Consider the following 16,849-nt stretch of genomic DNA (forward strand, 5'->3'; position numbering starts at 1 on the left):
CCAATAGTAAAGTCAAACTGAAGATTACAAGGGAGAAAGAGGCTGAATGATGGGTGAATATATTTTTTATGGAGCATAACCATGAGATGTTTACATCTAATCAAACTCACCTGTTAAGATCGGTACACAATATATCACATGTAAAAAAATCATACTCTAGAAGCTATGATAAATGCTAAAATATCTATTCCTAATGTTCTTTCTTTTAAGGAAAATGAAGCATGTGGACTAGAAAATTTGGATTTTATTAGAAAGGATGCATATGATCATTTGAGTCGGTTGAAAAAAGCATACCAAACTTGAGAATGGAGATGTTTTGCACTTGTTCAATATTTTATAAGGTGAATTACTTTTACTGGAATGTGCAATTAGATGATAATGATAGTGTAATGTACTTTTTCTTTAGGGACTATAGATGTACGGTTGATTATGAATATTTTGATGATGTCCTATCAGTTGATATAACATATAGAACAAATAAGTATAATTTGATATATGCTCCAATTATTGGTATAAATCACCAGAATATATTGTTTGGCTTGACTTTATGTCAGATGAAATCAAAAGTTCTTTTAAATGATTATATAAAACATTTCTTGATTCTATGAATGAAAAGAAACCACAAATTATCTTTTCATACCAATGTCAAGTCATGATGAATACTATTGAAATAATTTTCTCACATTCACATCATCATTGTCCATGTTAATGACATATAAAACAAAATACCCTCTCACTCACACTTTGGGAGTTTAAATGTTGATTCAACTTTTAAAAATTTGTGACATAAATGCATGACTTATTGCGAATCTGAAGATAAATTTGAGGCCACATAGAAATATATGATTGATAAATATAATTTGGATGGTCATAAATGGGTGAATGAGATGTATAGACTTAGAGAAAATGGACTATTACTTTTAGTAATGGAAGATTTAGTGCAAGACTTTTTGCTACTTGGAGGAGTGAGGTCACAAATATGGTTTTGAAAAAGGCAGATCATTAATAAGATGACTTCTTTGTATGAGTTTGCGATGAATTATGCAAAAATTCAAGATAATTGGAGGGTAAAGGAGAAGGTTGAGGATACTCGTTGTCTTCATGGTAAGATTGCACAATTTTTTTTTTAAAAAAATCATCCCTTGTTGATTAATGTTGCTGATGTTGTTTATACGATTACCATATACCAATTATTTAAAATTGATTTGGTTAATTCTTTGAATTGCAAATATATTGAGCCACCATCTTATTTTGGTAATGATCAAACTTGGATCAAGATCAAACTAAAATCTCTGATAAAAATTCAAGGGTTAGGCATGTGGTATTCAACAAGTAGAATCATGAAATAAAGTGCAGTTAATTGTCATAAGTTTGAGATGATGGAGATTTTGTGTAAGCATGCTTTGATGGTGTTTAACTGTATGAATGTCACTGTTTTACCCAACTACATGTTATATTTTGAAGAGATGGATGGAGAATGAAAGAAATAGAGTTAACTTTGATTTTCAAGAAAGTGACCGTGATGATAGCGGTGGTCATGTATCTGAGATGGTGTTTGTCAACCAAGTAATGAGATCGATTTATGATCTAACTCAACTGAGTAAATCACATAAGGATGCGAGAAAAATATTATATAGGTTGGTTGACAATGCAAAAGATGAAATCTCTAAATTTGTCTCGAAGTTGAGTGTAGATGATGATGTTGGAACCCTAAGGTGTTTTGATGTGATCAAACAAGCTAAGTTAGGTCCTGCGTTGTCTAACCCTTGTGTCTAAGTGTGCAGGAGCTTAGGAACACAGGAAGTCGAGCGGAAGATGCGGCTAGCGAGAAGAACGGCACGGGAGAGAGTTGACGGGCTCGGTGCGTCCGAGGGATGAGGTGACCGCGGAAGAGTACACCGGTGGATGAGAAGAACGTGCGCGGCGTTCGAGGGACGAGAAACCGGGAAGGAAGGCTACTCGTGGAGAAGGCCGGAACTTGGGTTTGGGTGAGCCCTATTCCGGATGGCCGAGATCACCCAAGCTAGCGGAGCCGGAGTTGAAAACCCGGACCGAGATGAGCTGAACCGAAGTAGAGCGACCGGACGGAAAAAGTCAACCAAAGTTGACTTTTGGGGTCCAGGGCGCCGGAGCTGACCGGGGCGCCCGGACCCCTCCGGGGCGCCCAGAACCCTCTAGGGCGCTCGGACCGAAGATATTGACCAGATCGAGTCAAACTCGATCTGAACGTTGGGGGATAAAGTTTTATCCCCCCAGGGCGCCCGAAACTCCTTCGGGGCTCCCCGACCAGTGCTATAAATATAGCACTGGTTTGCACAGATCATTTAACTCACTTGTAATTCATTTTTCTCTGTGCTTTATTTTCTTTTGTACTATCAACGCTGTAAGAGGCTACTCCGCCCAGAGTAGAATCAGATAGTGCGTCATCTTTGCCATGGATTAGCAATCTTCTGATTGCAAACCAAGTAAACCGTCTACGTCTATTTTAGATTCTGTTTATTTAGTCTCTGTCTTTTTTAATTACAAGTTCCTTAAATTAGTTGAATATTCGAGAAAGGTTTTGTGTTTATTTTTGTAGGGTAATTCACCCCTCCCCTCTTACCGGCCTCCAAAGGGACCTACAAGTGGTATCAGAGCAAGGCGCTTCAGGAGGACTAACCACCGATCGAAGCAACAAGATGGCCGGACCAAGCATCGTCCCATAAAAATTCGATGGGGACTTCGCAGACTGGAAGCGACGTATGGAGGTATTCCTAAAAACTAATTTCGAAATTCAGTTTATTATGAAATATGGTTTTGTAACTCCGATGAATCAAGATGGAGAAGAAAAAAAAGAGAGCCACTGGACAAAGAAAGAACAGAATGAGTCTGTAGCAAACAACCATGTAGAATATCACCTGCTGAGCGTGTTGCCGCCTCAAGAGGTCAACCGCATCAGAAGTTATTCATCTGCCAAAGAACTCTGGGAGAAGTTCCTGGAACTCCACGAAGGCACGTCCGAAGCGAAGCTCGCTAAAAGAGACATCCTCCGGAACAAGCTAATGAACATCCGACTGGAAAAAGGTGAGAAGGTAGCCAGTCTACATGCAAAGGTAAAAGAACTGATTACTGGTCTCGAGAACCTCGGAGAAACGGTAACAAATCGGGAAACAATACGCTATGCACTCAACCCTTTTCCTAGAACATCAGATTGGACATCAATCATCGACGCCTACTACATTTCGAAAGACCTGGAGGTAAGTACTTTAGAAGAACTGTTCTCCACTCTTGAAAACCAGGTGTGCAGGTACAAAGGAATCAAGCCAGATGATTGCGCTAAACGCAACCAAAAGGGATGAACCCGAGTCAGACTCAGAGGATGATCAGGAAGCGTACATGGTAAGAAACTTTAAAAAGTTTTTTAGAGCTAATAAATTTAAAGAAATACAGAATAAAAAGAATCCAAGAAATAGAAGAAGGATGCGTTGCTACCAGTGTCAAAAGGGAGGACACCTAAAAGAAGACTGCCCAAAACTAAAGAAGGACAAAGGCAAGATTCCCAAGAAGCACAAGAACCTAAAAGCTACTTGGGACGACACTTCTTCATCTGAGTCCGAGGTTCAAGAATATACCGGGATAGCACTGATGGCAAGCTACGAAGGACAGAGTACATCAGAACCCAGCATCGATGAAGGGGGAGCGACCTCAGATGGAAGTAACGAAGCAGGGGGAGATTTAGGCTTCAAGTCTGATATGGTAAGTGAGGTATGCCTCTTACCCCCTAATGAACTTTATTTTGGTATTAAGGCAATGACAAAATCCATGTATAAATTAGAAAATAAAAATATCAAATTAGAAAATGAAATTTTAGAAACAAAAAGAATTTTGGCAAAGTCATGTCTTATAGAGGATTTTGAAAAATTGAAAATGAAAAACTAAAAGAAGAAATAGAAAGATTGAAAAAATCTAATGGTTCAAATATTTCTACTTTTAGAAATTATAGAGGTTTAAATTGGTATTATAGATTTTATCAAAGTCAAATTAGAAATATATTAAAAATCTATGTACCTAGGAAATACTTGGTTAATCCTGTAGGTAGGAACCTCTACTGGGTTCCAAAAACCTGTTTAATTTAAAATTAAAATTAGACTTAGCATTTTCAGCAAGGAAATTAAACAACTAATTTCATTATGTGGCTTTGTCTAAGGAAGTGGTTGTTGCTCCAATAACCAAGAAGGCCTAGTGCATCGCCACGACCTGGAAGCCAAGTATCGAAATGAAAAGTTTAATTGACTAACTAAAAAAGCATTAATTTAAATTACTTAATCCTTTAAAAGAGTTATTCAATTTGTGTTAGAAAATATTTAAAATTTTTTTAACTTGACTTAGAAATTTTTTTTAGAAATTGTTTATGAAAGTTAACTTGGAATATTTTTTTTGCCTTAAGATTTTTTTTTTTAAAAAAAATATTTTGACTAAGAATTTTTTATGATAATATTGCCTTATAATTTTTCTTAAAATTGACTTAGAATTGTTTCTTATGAATGTTAACTTAGAAATTTTTTTAATTAGAAATTTTTTTTTAGGGAATGTTGAAATAAGTTTCAAACTTAAAAAAAAAATTTTTGTTAACACTTATGACTGTTTTTATCTGAAAAATATTTTACTTAAATTTTTCTCGAAAGAAAAATTCTGAAGAGTGTCTTTACTTAGACATTTTTAAATATTTTACACTTAAATTTTTTTTTGAATTTACCTTAGACTTGTTTATAACCCCAATTTTTATGTGATCAAAGGGGGAGAAGTATGTTAAGTCTAGGGGGAGGTAATATAATTTTTCAATTGAAAAATATTTGGACTTATTTGAATATAAATTATTTTTATTGCATATGTTTTCCCTAACTTAACTTGGGTTGCTCACATCAAAAAGGGGGAGATTGTTGGAACCCCAAGGTGTTTTGATGTAATCAAACAAGCTAAGTTAGGTCCTGTGTTGTCTAACCCTTGTGTCTAAGTGTGCAGGAGCTTAGGAACACAGGAAGTCGAGCGGAAGACGCGACTAGCGAGAAGGACGACACGGGAGAGAGCCGATGGGCTAGGTGCGTCCGAGGGACGAGGTGACCGCGGAAGAGTACACTGGTGGATGAGAAGAACGTGCGCAGTGTTCGAGGGACGAGAAACCGGGAAGGAAGACTGCTCGAGGAGAAGGCCGGAACTTGGGTTCGGGTGAGCCCTATTCCGGATGGCCGAGATCACCCAAACTAGCGGAGCTGGAGTTGAAGACCCGGACCGAGACGAGTTAAACCGAAGCAGAGCGATCGGATGGAAAAAGTCAACCAGAGTTGACTTTTGGGGTCCAGGGCGCCCGGAGCTGACCGGGGCGCTCGGACCCCTTCGGGGCGCCCGGAACCCTCCGGGGCGCTCGGAACAAAGATATTGACCAGATCGAGTCAAACTCGATCTGAACGTTGGGGGATAAAGTTTTATCCCCCCAGGGCGCCCGGAACTCCTTCAGGGCGCCTCGACCAGTGCTATAAATATAGCACTGGTTTGCACAGATCTTTTAACTCACTTGTAATTCATTTTTCTCTATGCTTTATTTTCTTTTGTACTGTCAACACTGTAAGAGGCTACTCCGCCCAAAGGAGAATCAGATAGTGCGCCATCTTTGCCCTGGATTAGCAATCCTCTGATTGCAAACTAAGTAAACTCTCTGCGTTTGTTTTAGATTCTGTTTATTTAGTCTCTGTCTTTTTTAATTACAAGTTCCTTAAATTAGTTGAATATCCGAGAAAAGTTTGTGTTTATTTTTGTAGGACAATTCACCACTCCCCTCTTGCCGACCTCCAAAGGGACCTACAGATGAGACATATGATGACATTCTAAGTGGAGTTTGCATATGTAACCACTTACTGCTAAAGCAAAAGGAGTTAGAAATGCAATATTACATGACACTATGATACTAAGAGCAAAAAAGAGAAAAGCAAAAGGAAAAAGGAAAGCTCAAATTTGAAATTTAAGTAAATTTCCATTTATTTAAAATTTTATTCATATAATCATTATATAGTTAATCGACCACTAAGTTTGTAATTTTCTTGGACGCTAGGTGTAAAGGGAATCAAAAGGAAGGGATAAAGTTCACAAGATGCCACCAATACAAGGGAAAAGAATTATATACTATCACAACAACACTCAAATTCCACTCTATCGCAATATCTGTCGGCATCTCCTTAATTTCCATCTCTATTTTGGCACCATCATTATTATTTCCGGTATTCAAATCAAATGATAACTAATTCTTTTTTAATTTTCAATATGGAAGATGAATTTGGGCACAATCAATATTTATATCTTATATTTATTTTTTTATTTTAAATGTAGTTTGGAGGTCCTCATTCATCATAATTTTGGGGTCCTAGTATATGAGTTTGAGGGTCCTCATTCTTCATAAGTAAGAAATTGATAAGGATGCTATGGTCGTTGCCCGATATTCATATTGTTAATATTTGAAAAATTATATATTGTATTAATTTTGAAATCTTCTTACAAAATTATTATTTTGATGCATTAATAAACTAGCTTTTGATGGAGGAAATGGTGGAGGCCCATGGGTTAAAGGACTGAGAATGTTTGTTGGAGCAAGAACAACGTTTGAGGGTTATCGTGTTTCATGTTCTCGCTGGAACCATCATCTTCTGCACTTCCATCAAGCCATGTTTTGAAGATTTTCAAGATATTTTGGTGGGATTTATCATGTTCTATCTTTTGGCTTGTATAACAGCGTCTTCTACATTGTTTAGTTAGCTTCCTGGGGCTCAAATTGAATAACTGTTACCGGTACAATTTTTTTTTCATTTGTTTGTTTCATTGTCTGTAATGACAACATTGGTTTTTTTAGCTTAGTGTTGTGCAATTTTGCTTATAATGACGCTTTCTTTCCTTTTTAAATTTAAATTAAATTGTGTTTCAATCTATAATTTGAATGTTGCATAAGAACTGATTTTACTCTGTAAAATAATTGATATGTGCATTTATAATTAGTCCGGTGAAAAGGAGGATATGCTTTTGCGTCTTGTTTTTAGTTGTAAAGGAAGCACAAATATCAAATATTTGCACCATTATTAAATTTGGTAGTCATATTCTTGGACGGATCTTTTACAAGGCCAAAGAAAAAAGGGAAAAAAAAATCTTCATCAAAAGCATATATTAAATTCAGTATTGATCAGTAATCCATTGAAAAGAAACAGAACGGATACGTTCACATATTCAGAGACAAAACATTATAGCAACAAACAACAATTGTATATAAACATCGAATTCAAAAGAAAATATGTAAGATTAGTTTACATGGATAAATTTAATCTTTATAAGATGAGTTTATATTTGATTAACATATATACAATGAATTTTTATTAAGAAAATTAACTCCAATTAAGTTATTTAATACTTGATAGTTAAAGATGAATACTCTCGTTCTCAGTGCCCCCCTAACTCATCTTAGGGCCAACACAGAGGAGATAAATCACGGACGGCTAGTAGACTTTGGAATAGTGACTAGCACATAAGAGAGATATTTACCTCGATTTTGTCGAGAAGTTATTTAATACTTAATTGTATATAAAGGAGATTTAGATTTAATGCATATAGATTCAATGTATAGATCCAATAACCCGGTTCACTAACATTGATGGACTATTAATGAGGGATGAGTTTTATGGTGGATACTCCCCTAGGTTGGATCAGATATATAAAGGAAGAGATTGATTCAATTAGAGCATGCTGAATCTTACTCTCTTCCCCTTGCTTTTTCTTCCCCATTGAGAAGGACCTTTGGCTTGTCGGCTCAATTCTGTGGAAGACTTCCATTGTGTTTGCAGGATCTCTGGTGACAAATAAAAAACAATAGCCTTGTGATGGATTCAGGTCAACTCTTCGCTAGCTATTATTTCAGTTTTCTATATTACTTTAAAAATTGATGATAGATAGATCTTATTGTAGATGCATCTTTTAGTTCATTATTGATATATTACAATTCTTACAATTAGTATCAGAGCTAAGGATTAGTTTATTGTCAGTTTTTAAGGCGTAAAGATTATTGTTCAATGATTCGGCACATATACATCAATTTTTACATTTGATTACATATGGATGAGTGAAATTGATGTATATTTGTTGAAAGTAGGATTGATAAGTTAGAATTTAACTTATAAATCAAGGTTTTTGCATTATCAATGAAGAACGAGATTGACATGATGATCTTAGGGTTCTTTAGGCTGAAAAATCACGATAAGAAATCAGGCTTTTCAATCACCAATCTATTGAGTAATCAATTGAGTAATGGATTGGTATTCACTAATCGATTACAATACAGATTCAATCGATTAAGATGCCCAAAATCATGCATAGAGAGTTTCCAGATCAATTGGGCTAATCGATTGGTGCTTACCAATTGATTAGCATAAGCATCAATCGATTGGGATTGTCATATCGCGATGAAGATTCCCAAATCGATTAGGCTAATCAATGTTAGATCGAAAGCGCTAGAGGGGGGGGGGGGGATGAATAGCGCTCGTGGCTATTTCGTTCGTTTCGGAATCGTAAAACTAATCGAGATAATAAATGCAGCGGAAAATAGTAAAGAGAATATCACACACAGAGACACGAGGAGTTTACTTGGTTCGAAGCCTTGAGCGACTCCTACTCCAAGGCCCACGCTCGTTGAGCGTTTACGTTGGGAAACACTTATAATCTCAAAAATATATTACAAGCTAAGTACTAAGAAAATGGTATTAACTTAATACCGACAACAAAGAAATGAAAGCTGAAGCTCCGGGTCGTCGGGATGATGTTGCAGCACTTCGGGATCGTCTCGTTAGCAGCTTGTAGCATTAGGATTGCTCGGAAGTTGTTGTTTTGAGCTACTGCCTCGACCCCTCTTTTATACTGTGTTGAAGGCGCCTCCAGGCCACCGAGTCGCACGGGTGGATCAGCGCAAACCTGGTCGCACCTTATCAGGTTTAAGACGCCTTCAAACCCTGGTCCAAGGCGCCTCCAGCTTCATCTGAGGCGCCTCCAGCTCCTTTGGACAGCTGGCTTCAGCTTGCACCCGAGGCGCCTCCAAGCCCCATGGAGGCGCCTCGGACACTGTTCATCCGAGGCCAAGGTTGCTTTTTTGTTCCTGCAAAATGTGTTAGTCCCAAACACATACCCTGCAAAACAAAGTTAGCACATAAATGATATAACAAATGATAGTCGACAGTCATTGGACTGTCCGGGTTTGACTTCAGATTTCCAACCGGAAACTCTAGGTTGACCCGACGCCTACTGTTCCCTCTACTGGGAACGCGTCCTCACCTACTCCATTCAGGAGATTTACCTGTTGCCAATGCGATCCTCTAGATCGACTGGACTTTTGCTCAGCGTTCGAAGCTTCCGGACTTTCTGCTGGACTCCCGCTTCTCGACCCGTCCAGTCTTCCACTTGGTTCGCGACACCAGGACTTTCCACCTAGGGTTACCACCCCCTAGGACTTTTGCCTGAAGCTCTCGTCCCGCCAAGGCTTTCCGCATAGGGTTACCACCCCCTATGACCTAGGGTTACCACCCCCTAGGGTTTTCCACCTACCTAATGTAACACCCACTAAATCTAGTAGTTATATATATATGAGCATCCTTTCTTTTTTTGTAGAATAAAAAAGGGAGATAGAACCAAAAAGATATAAAAAGAAAAGAGGTGAGGTCAAGTATTGAACCTTGAACCTTTTAATTAAATGACAAACTTTAGGAGTTATGGAATGACCAATAGGCCATCATGAATTATTGTTGAAAGGGGGATGGAAATTTTAGATAAAGTAAGAGTATGGTTAAGAGAAGGAAACAAGAAAATATCAAGTAGCTTTCTTCCTCCTTCTCTTGATTAAGAAAAGAACAAGCAAAAGACAAATTGTCTTTCCCTTCTTTATTCCTTTCATTTTCGTGAGGATGAAGGAGGAGATGGGATTAGAAGAATTAAGGGGATGAATGGGGACATGGTTCTCATTAGGGAAAAATATAAATGAGTTAAGGAGAAAGGGAAGGCAAAGTTCATCTTTGCTTCTTCCTCCCACTTAGCATAAGGAGGAAAGAAAGAAAGGGATTTCATTTTTCTTCCTTCTTTTCCTCTTCCTCACCATTGCCGAAACCTAAAGCTCTCCCTCTCCTAATTCCGAAATCCACCTAAGGTTTTTCTTCCTAAGAATACTAATCCACAAGAAGAAGCCTTCAAGATCTACCCCTTCTAAGCAAGAGAAGAAAAAGGGAGTGCTAGAAGGAGAAGCTCTCTTCTTCCTCCTCACAAGGGTACCATTTTCTTTAGGAACCACAAGTGAAATGATGTGAGTATTCCCTCACCTGTGGTACAAGTAGCTCATGGTTTTCCATAAATTTAAATGGCTTAAAAACCTAGGAAGGTTCTTGCAACTTTCGGCCATGCCAAGTTTAAAAGCCTAGGAAAGTTTAAACTCAAATCTAACATGTTTATGATCTTTCTTATGACATGATATGAATATTTCCTTGGTGTTTCATGCTTGTATGTTACTTAGAATGAGATGAACCCCACCTTAGGGTTTCGGCCATGAGGAGACTAAATGCCTAGGAAAGTTTAAACTCAAATCTAACATGTTTATGATCTTTCTTATGACATGATATGAATATTTCCTTGGTGTTTCATGCTTGTATGTTACATAGAATGAGATGAACCCCACCTTAGGGTTTCGGCCATGACAAGTTTAAAAAGCCTAGGAAAACTTAAACACAAATCCAACTTACTTATGATCTTCCTCATGATATGGTATGAAGATAACTTGATGTACTTATGATTTCATGTTGGTTAGAACTAGGTACTCATGCTTTGAACTTTAGGCCAAGATAGGATTAAAAAGGGCTAGGCAAGCTTAAACTCAACCCTAACATGCTCATGTTTTTCCCTATGATATGATATGAAGTTAACATGATATTCTTATGCTTGTCTTTGGTTTAGAACTTAGTTTCACACTTCATGACTTTCGGCCACATCATGATTTGTAGACCTAGGAAGCTTAGAATCTAAACTAAATATGCTCATGATGTTCCTTATGATAAATGATATGAAATTGGTTTAGGGTTCACATGTCTATATGCTATTTGTAACCTAGGTTTAGGCTTTGCATGTTTTGGCCACAACATGATTTGTAGACCTAGGAAGCTTAGAACCTAAACTAAATATGCTCATGATGTTCCTTATGATAAATGATATGAAATTGGTTTAGGGTTCACATGTTTATATGCTATTTGTAACCTAGGTATAGGCTTTGCATGTTTCAGCTACAACATGATTTGTAGACCTAGGAAGCTTAGAACCTAAACTAAATGTATGCTCATAATGTTCCTTATGATAAATGTCATGAAATTGGTTTAGGGTTCATATGCTTGTATGTTGCTTTCAACCTAGGTGATCCCTTGCACGTTTCGGCCACCTATGATAGGTTGATGATTTAGACCCAATTATGACTCTTTATGAGCTTCACATGCCATGATATGAATTAGGAGATGTTAACTTATGTTCCATGCATGATTATGTTCCCATGATATGATATATGCTCATTTATGTATGCTTATAAATCATGCATTTAAAATATCTCCTATGATGTGTTATATGCTCAAGTACGTATGCTTATGAAATGACAAGTAAAGGCCTAAGAGTTGCTTCCCCATTTGTTGGGACTAAGAGCACTCTTTATGATATGCTAAGTGAAAGGCCTAAGAGTTGCTTCCCTATCAAGTGGGACTAAGAGCACTCTTCATGCTAAGTTAAGTTATGAATGACATGAATATGATAAATTATGAATGACATGAACATTATATGTTATGAATGACATGAACATGATATACTATGATTATATGACATGTTATTTTACTTTGTATGGCTTGTACCAAGGGTGGGCTCCATAAGCGCCCCTAGACCGACGGACTATGAACAGGTCTAGTAAAAAGGGATGGACTCCTTAGTACGCCCCTAGGTCGACGGTCGTAGTACGGACCTAGTTCCCTAGTAGGTTCGGGGCTAGCTACCCTGTCCTAGGGATTACGCGCATTTATGTATGTATATGGTACAAGCCGGGCCCTCATGATGATATTATGTTCAAGTATTATATGATATATTTTTTTTAAAGCATCTTGCACATGATATTACCCATGTTTTAAAGGACATCTTGCATATATGTTTATGCTATGATATGATGTTCTTTATGCTATGATATGATGTTTTTTTTTATGCTATGATGTTTTTTTATGCTATGATATGATATGTCATGATGCTTACTTTTACGTTATGATATGTTATGACATGATGCTTTCTTTTATGTTATGATATGATATGACATGATGTTCTTTTATGCTATGATATGATATGATATGATGTTCTCTTTTATGCTATGTTAAAATGTGATATGATACTCTTGCATGATATGTTGTTTAGATGTTTTATGTGTCCATGCTATATGTTGTATGATTTTGCTATGACATGTGTTTTTTTTGTGTGAGTAGGAAAGAATCTCACTAAGCCTTGTGTGCTTATAGTTACTTTCCTTGTACCACAGATAAAGGTAAAGGATGGATAAACTAAAGGAGCAGCAGGAGGGGCAGGAGATGTGTGTGGTGGTGGCTTGGCTAAGAAAGAAAGACCTGCTTACGTTGATTTAGGATTAATATGAACTATGCCTAATTTATGTTGATGACTTGCATGATCACTTTACTTATGCTTATGTTAGAAATGGATATTATGACTCTTTAAGTTCATAACTATTCTAAGCATGCTCGTATGATTAGTTGTGATTTAAATGAAAGTAAAAGAAAAAAAATGATTACTTCCGCTATTTTTGAAATTCATGTACGTATGTTATGTATGTAGAAAGTAACCCCGCCTCCACTAGCAGGAGGGGCGGGCGTTACACCTAACTGTAGCTAGGACTTTTGCCTAAGTACACTTAGGACTTTTCCTACAAGCTCATTCAAACTGTTAGATCACAAGACGACTTAACTTTGAACTCTTTGCCATTATCAAAACTTGAGTTCGATCGTCTGATGCTTCCCGCACCAACAATCTCCCCATTTTTGATTATGACAACTCAAATTCAAAGTTAAGTAAAGCAAAATGCATAAATAAACATAAGCATGCTTTTAAATAAGAAGTTTAAGTACAAACGTAAGCATACTTAAGTAACAAGTTAAGTACAAGCTAAAGAAATTTTAAACTTTTATGAAGGTTAAGGTAAATTTAAAATTTGCAGAGTTAAGGCTCCCCCTTAATAAGAGAGCTCTTATCCTTAATTTGAATTTTTTGTCCTACTCTCCTCCTTTTCCATATATCAAAAAACATTGTAGGAAAAGCTTAGTAAAAATGTTGAAGCCCAAAAATAACATTTAAAACACCTGACTTTTAAAACTTTGTAGGGAAGACTTTGTAGGAAAAAGCTTAGTAAAATTTTGCTAAGTGAAAATAGTTTAAGTGCAAAACAACTCTGTTCAGCCAAAATTTTGAAAACTTAAGCTTTTAAAGACTTTATTTAAAAATTTTTCATTAAACTTAAAAGTCTTAAAAAGGGATTTTCTTAAGTACAAAAATTGAATTAAGTTTGGAAAAAAACTTTTAAAGAAAGGATATTTGGCTAATTTATAGAACTTTTCAAACACTTAGCTTTTTATAATTAATTTTCATTATAAAACTCTTAGCTAAATGTCTAAAGAGATAATTTTCTTTCAACTAAGTTTGAAGAGCTAGTAAAAAGTTTACTTTGAAAAATAACTTTAGTCAATTTTGAAACTTAGTTGAAATCTTTGGGGAAAAATAAATTTTCAAACTCTGGTAGATAGATTCGAAAAGCTTTATTGGTAAATATTTTCTTAATTTTGAACAAGCTTTTTGAACAATAACTTGGAAAGAGAAAAAAAAAAACTTCACTAAATTTTCAAAAGATTTTAAAAAGTAAAAAAAATATTAAGAAAGCCTAAGACTATTTTTAAAAATATTTAAATGAATAATGAATTCTAAAATGCTTAACGGCCAAGGAGAAGCAATTAGTTTAAACCTTAATGTCCAAGCATGAGTCGAGTTAAATTGATTGCAAGTTAACTAAGTTCTTTTAGTAAAATATCAGAGCCCTAATGTGCACGTTGAGTAACCCTAAAAATCAAACACTTAATTTCTTGGCCACATGTCTAACCATCTAGCTACTAGCTGATTGCCTAGAGGACAACAACTTTCACTTGGTTAGTCAAGTTAAGTCAATAAATCCAGTTAGATTTGACTAGAGCTGGATGACTTGACTTGATTACTGTAAATTAGGTATTTAATGCCCAGACTCATATTGATGCACAGATATAAGCATTCTTGAGTCCAGGCTGTACCCTATGCATCTCACACCATTCTAAGTTTTTCAAGCACAATCAAGGTAAGTCTAGGTATTTGTGAGATGCTCTGGCTGAATTCTAAGGGAACATGATTTCTAAGGTAGAGCCTAGGCTAGGTCCAAATTTGAAAATCTAGTAAAATTGAAATTTTGAAAACAAAATTTTTCCTAGAAATTTTAAAACACAAGATGATTTTGAAAACAAGTAAAACATTTAAGAATAAAGGTAGGAACTAATTTGAAAATCAAAATCTATTCTACCCAACACATTCCTATTTGCCTTCTAAGTGCACTGAACTCAAGTTCAGGTAAGGGTTTTGTGAAAATGTCAGCTAGTATGATTTGGACTCAACATAGTTGAGTATAATTTCACCCTTGGCTACATGATCCCTTACAAAATGGTATTTTACCTCTATGTGTTTAGTCCTTGAGTGGTGAATTGGATTTTTTGTTAGATTAATTGAACTCATATTGTCAATTAAAATTTTTGTATTTTTGTATTTTAGTTGATAGTCTTTTAGTGTATGCATCATCCACAAAAGTTGAGAAGCACACTCTCTTAGGGCTATGTATTCAACTTCAGTAGCTGATAGAACAACACAGTGTTGCTTTCTACTTGACCAACTTAATCTAGAATTTGGTAGCTACCACTTGTCCAATTTCTGTCTAGTTTACACCCGGCATAGTCTGAATTAGAATAGCCAAAAAGGTCAAAGGGGCAAGTTCTAGGATACCAAAGTCCTACATTTAGGGTACCTTTAATGTACCTAAGTATCCTTTTAACATATGTTAGGTGCGACTCTTTTGCACAAGATTGGTATCTTGCGCACATACCTACTGAAAATAATATATCGGGTCGACTTGTAGTTAGGTAGAGTAAGCTACCTATTGCACTTCTATAGTACTTTGGGTCTACTGGTTTTTCTTCTGGGTTAGAGTCAATGTCGATGTTAATTGCCATTGGAGTATTTATAATTTTTGAATTTTCCATGCCAAATTTTTTAATTAATTCCTTAGCATATTTAGTTTGATAAATATAGATTCCATCTTTGGTTTGTTTGATTTGTAAGCCTAAGAAAAAGTTAAATTCCCCAACCAAACTCATTTCAAATTTATTTTCCATTAGTTTAACAAATTCTTTTAAAAGTTTAGAGTTGGTTGAGCTAAAAATTATATCATCAACATAGATTTGGGCTATGAAGATGTCTTTTTCTACAGTTTTTACAAATAGGGTCGGATCTATTTGACCTTGGTTAAAGCCTTTGGATATCAAGTAATTTGATAACCGTTCATACCATGCCCTAGGTGCTTGCTTTAATCCATATAATGCCTTTTTAGTCTAAATATATGGTTTGGGTTGTCTAAGTCCTCAAACCCTGGAGGTTGACTTACATATACTTCTTCCTTAATAAACCCATTCAAAAAGGCTGACTTGACATCCATTTGATATAATCTAAATCCTTTATGTGCTGCATAAGCCAGTAGCATCCTAATGGATTCGAGTCTAGCTACTGGTGCATAGGTTTCGTCATAGTCCAAACCTTCAACCCGGCCGAACCCTTTGGCTACTAGTCTTGGTTTATTTCTCACTATATCACCCTGATCATCTAATTTGTTCCTAAATACCAATTTGGTATCAATTATGGACTTATCTACGGGTTTAGGTACAAGTTCCCAGACTTGGTTTCTATCAAATTAGGCTAATTCTTCCTGCATAGCAATGATCCAGTCTGGGTCAGGTAGGGCTTCTTCAATGGTCTTAGGTTCAATCTTAGAAATAAGGGCAATCTGACTCAGGTTTCTATAAGAAGATCTAGTTCTGACTCCTAGGTTTGGATCACCCAAAATTTGGTCAGGTGGGTGAGAAGTACTTACTCTTGTTGGTCTTATATTTGGGTTAGAAGTTTGTTCCTCTGATTTATTAGTGTTAGATTGAATCTCATCATCTTCAATAATTCTTGGGTTAAGATTTTCTGTATTATTTTCATTTGTTATTTTATTATCTTCATCAAATATTACATTTATCGTTTCTTAAACTTTTAGGGTATATTTGTTATACACTCTATATGCCCTACTGGTTGTTAAATACCCTAAAAATATTCCTAGAGTTGTTTTTGATGAAAATTTTCCTAAGTAGTCTTTAATGTTTAAAATGTGTACTTTACATCCAAAAACTTTTAAATAATTTAGATTAGAGATTTTATTATAATATATTTCATAAGGTGTTTTATTATGAGATTTGTTAATTAAGATTCTATTTTGTACATAACATGCTGTGTTTATTGCTTTAGCCCAGAATTGGTTGGATAGTTTGTATTCATTTAACATAGTCCTAGCGGCTTCTTGTAGGGTTCAGTTTTTACGTTCTACTAGGCCATTTTGTTGGGGGGTCCTAGGGCAAGAGTATTCATGTTGATACCCATTAATTCACAAAATTCAATAAAGTTA

This window comes from Zingiber officinale, chromosome 1A, assembly GCF_018446385.1.
Source record: "Zingiber officinale cultivar Zhangliang chromosome 1A, Zo_v1.1, whole genome shotgun sequence".
Lineage (NCBI taxonomy): Eukaryota > Viridiplantae > Streptophyta > Magnoliopsida > Zingiberales > Zingiberaceae > Zingiber > Zingiber officinale.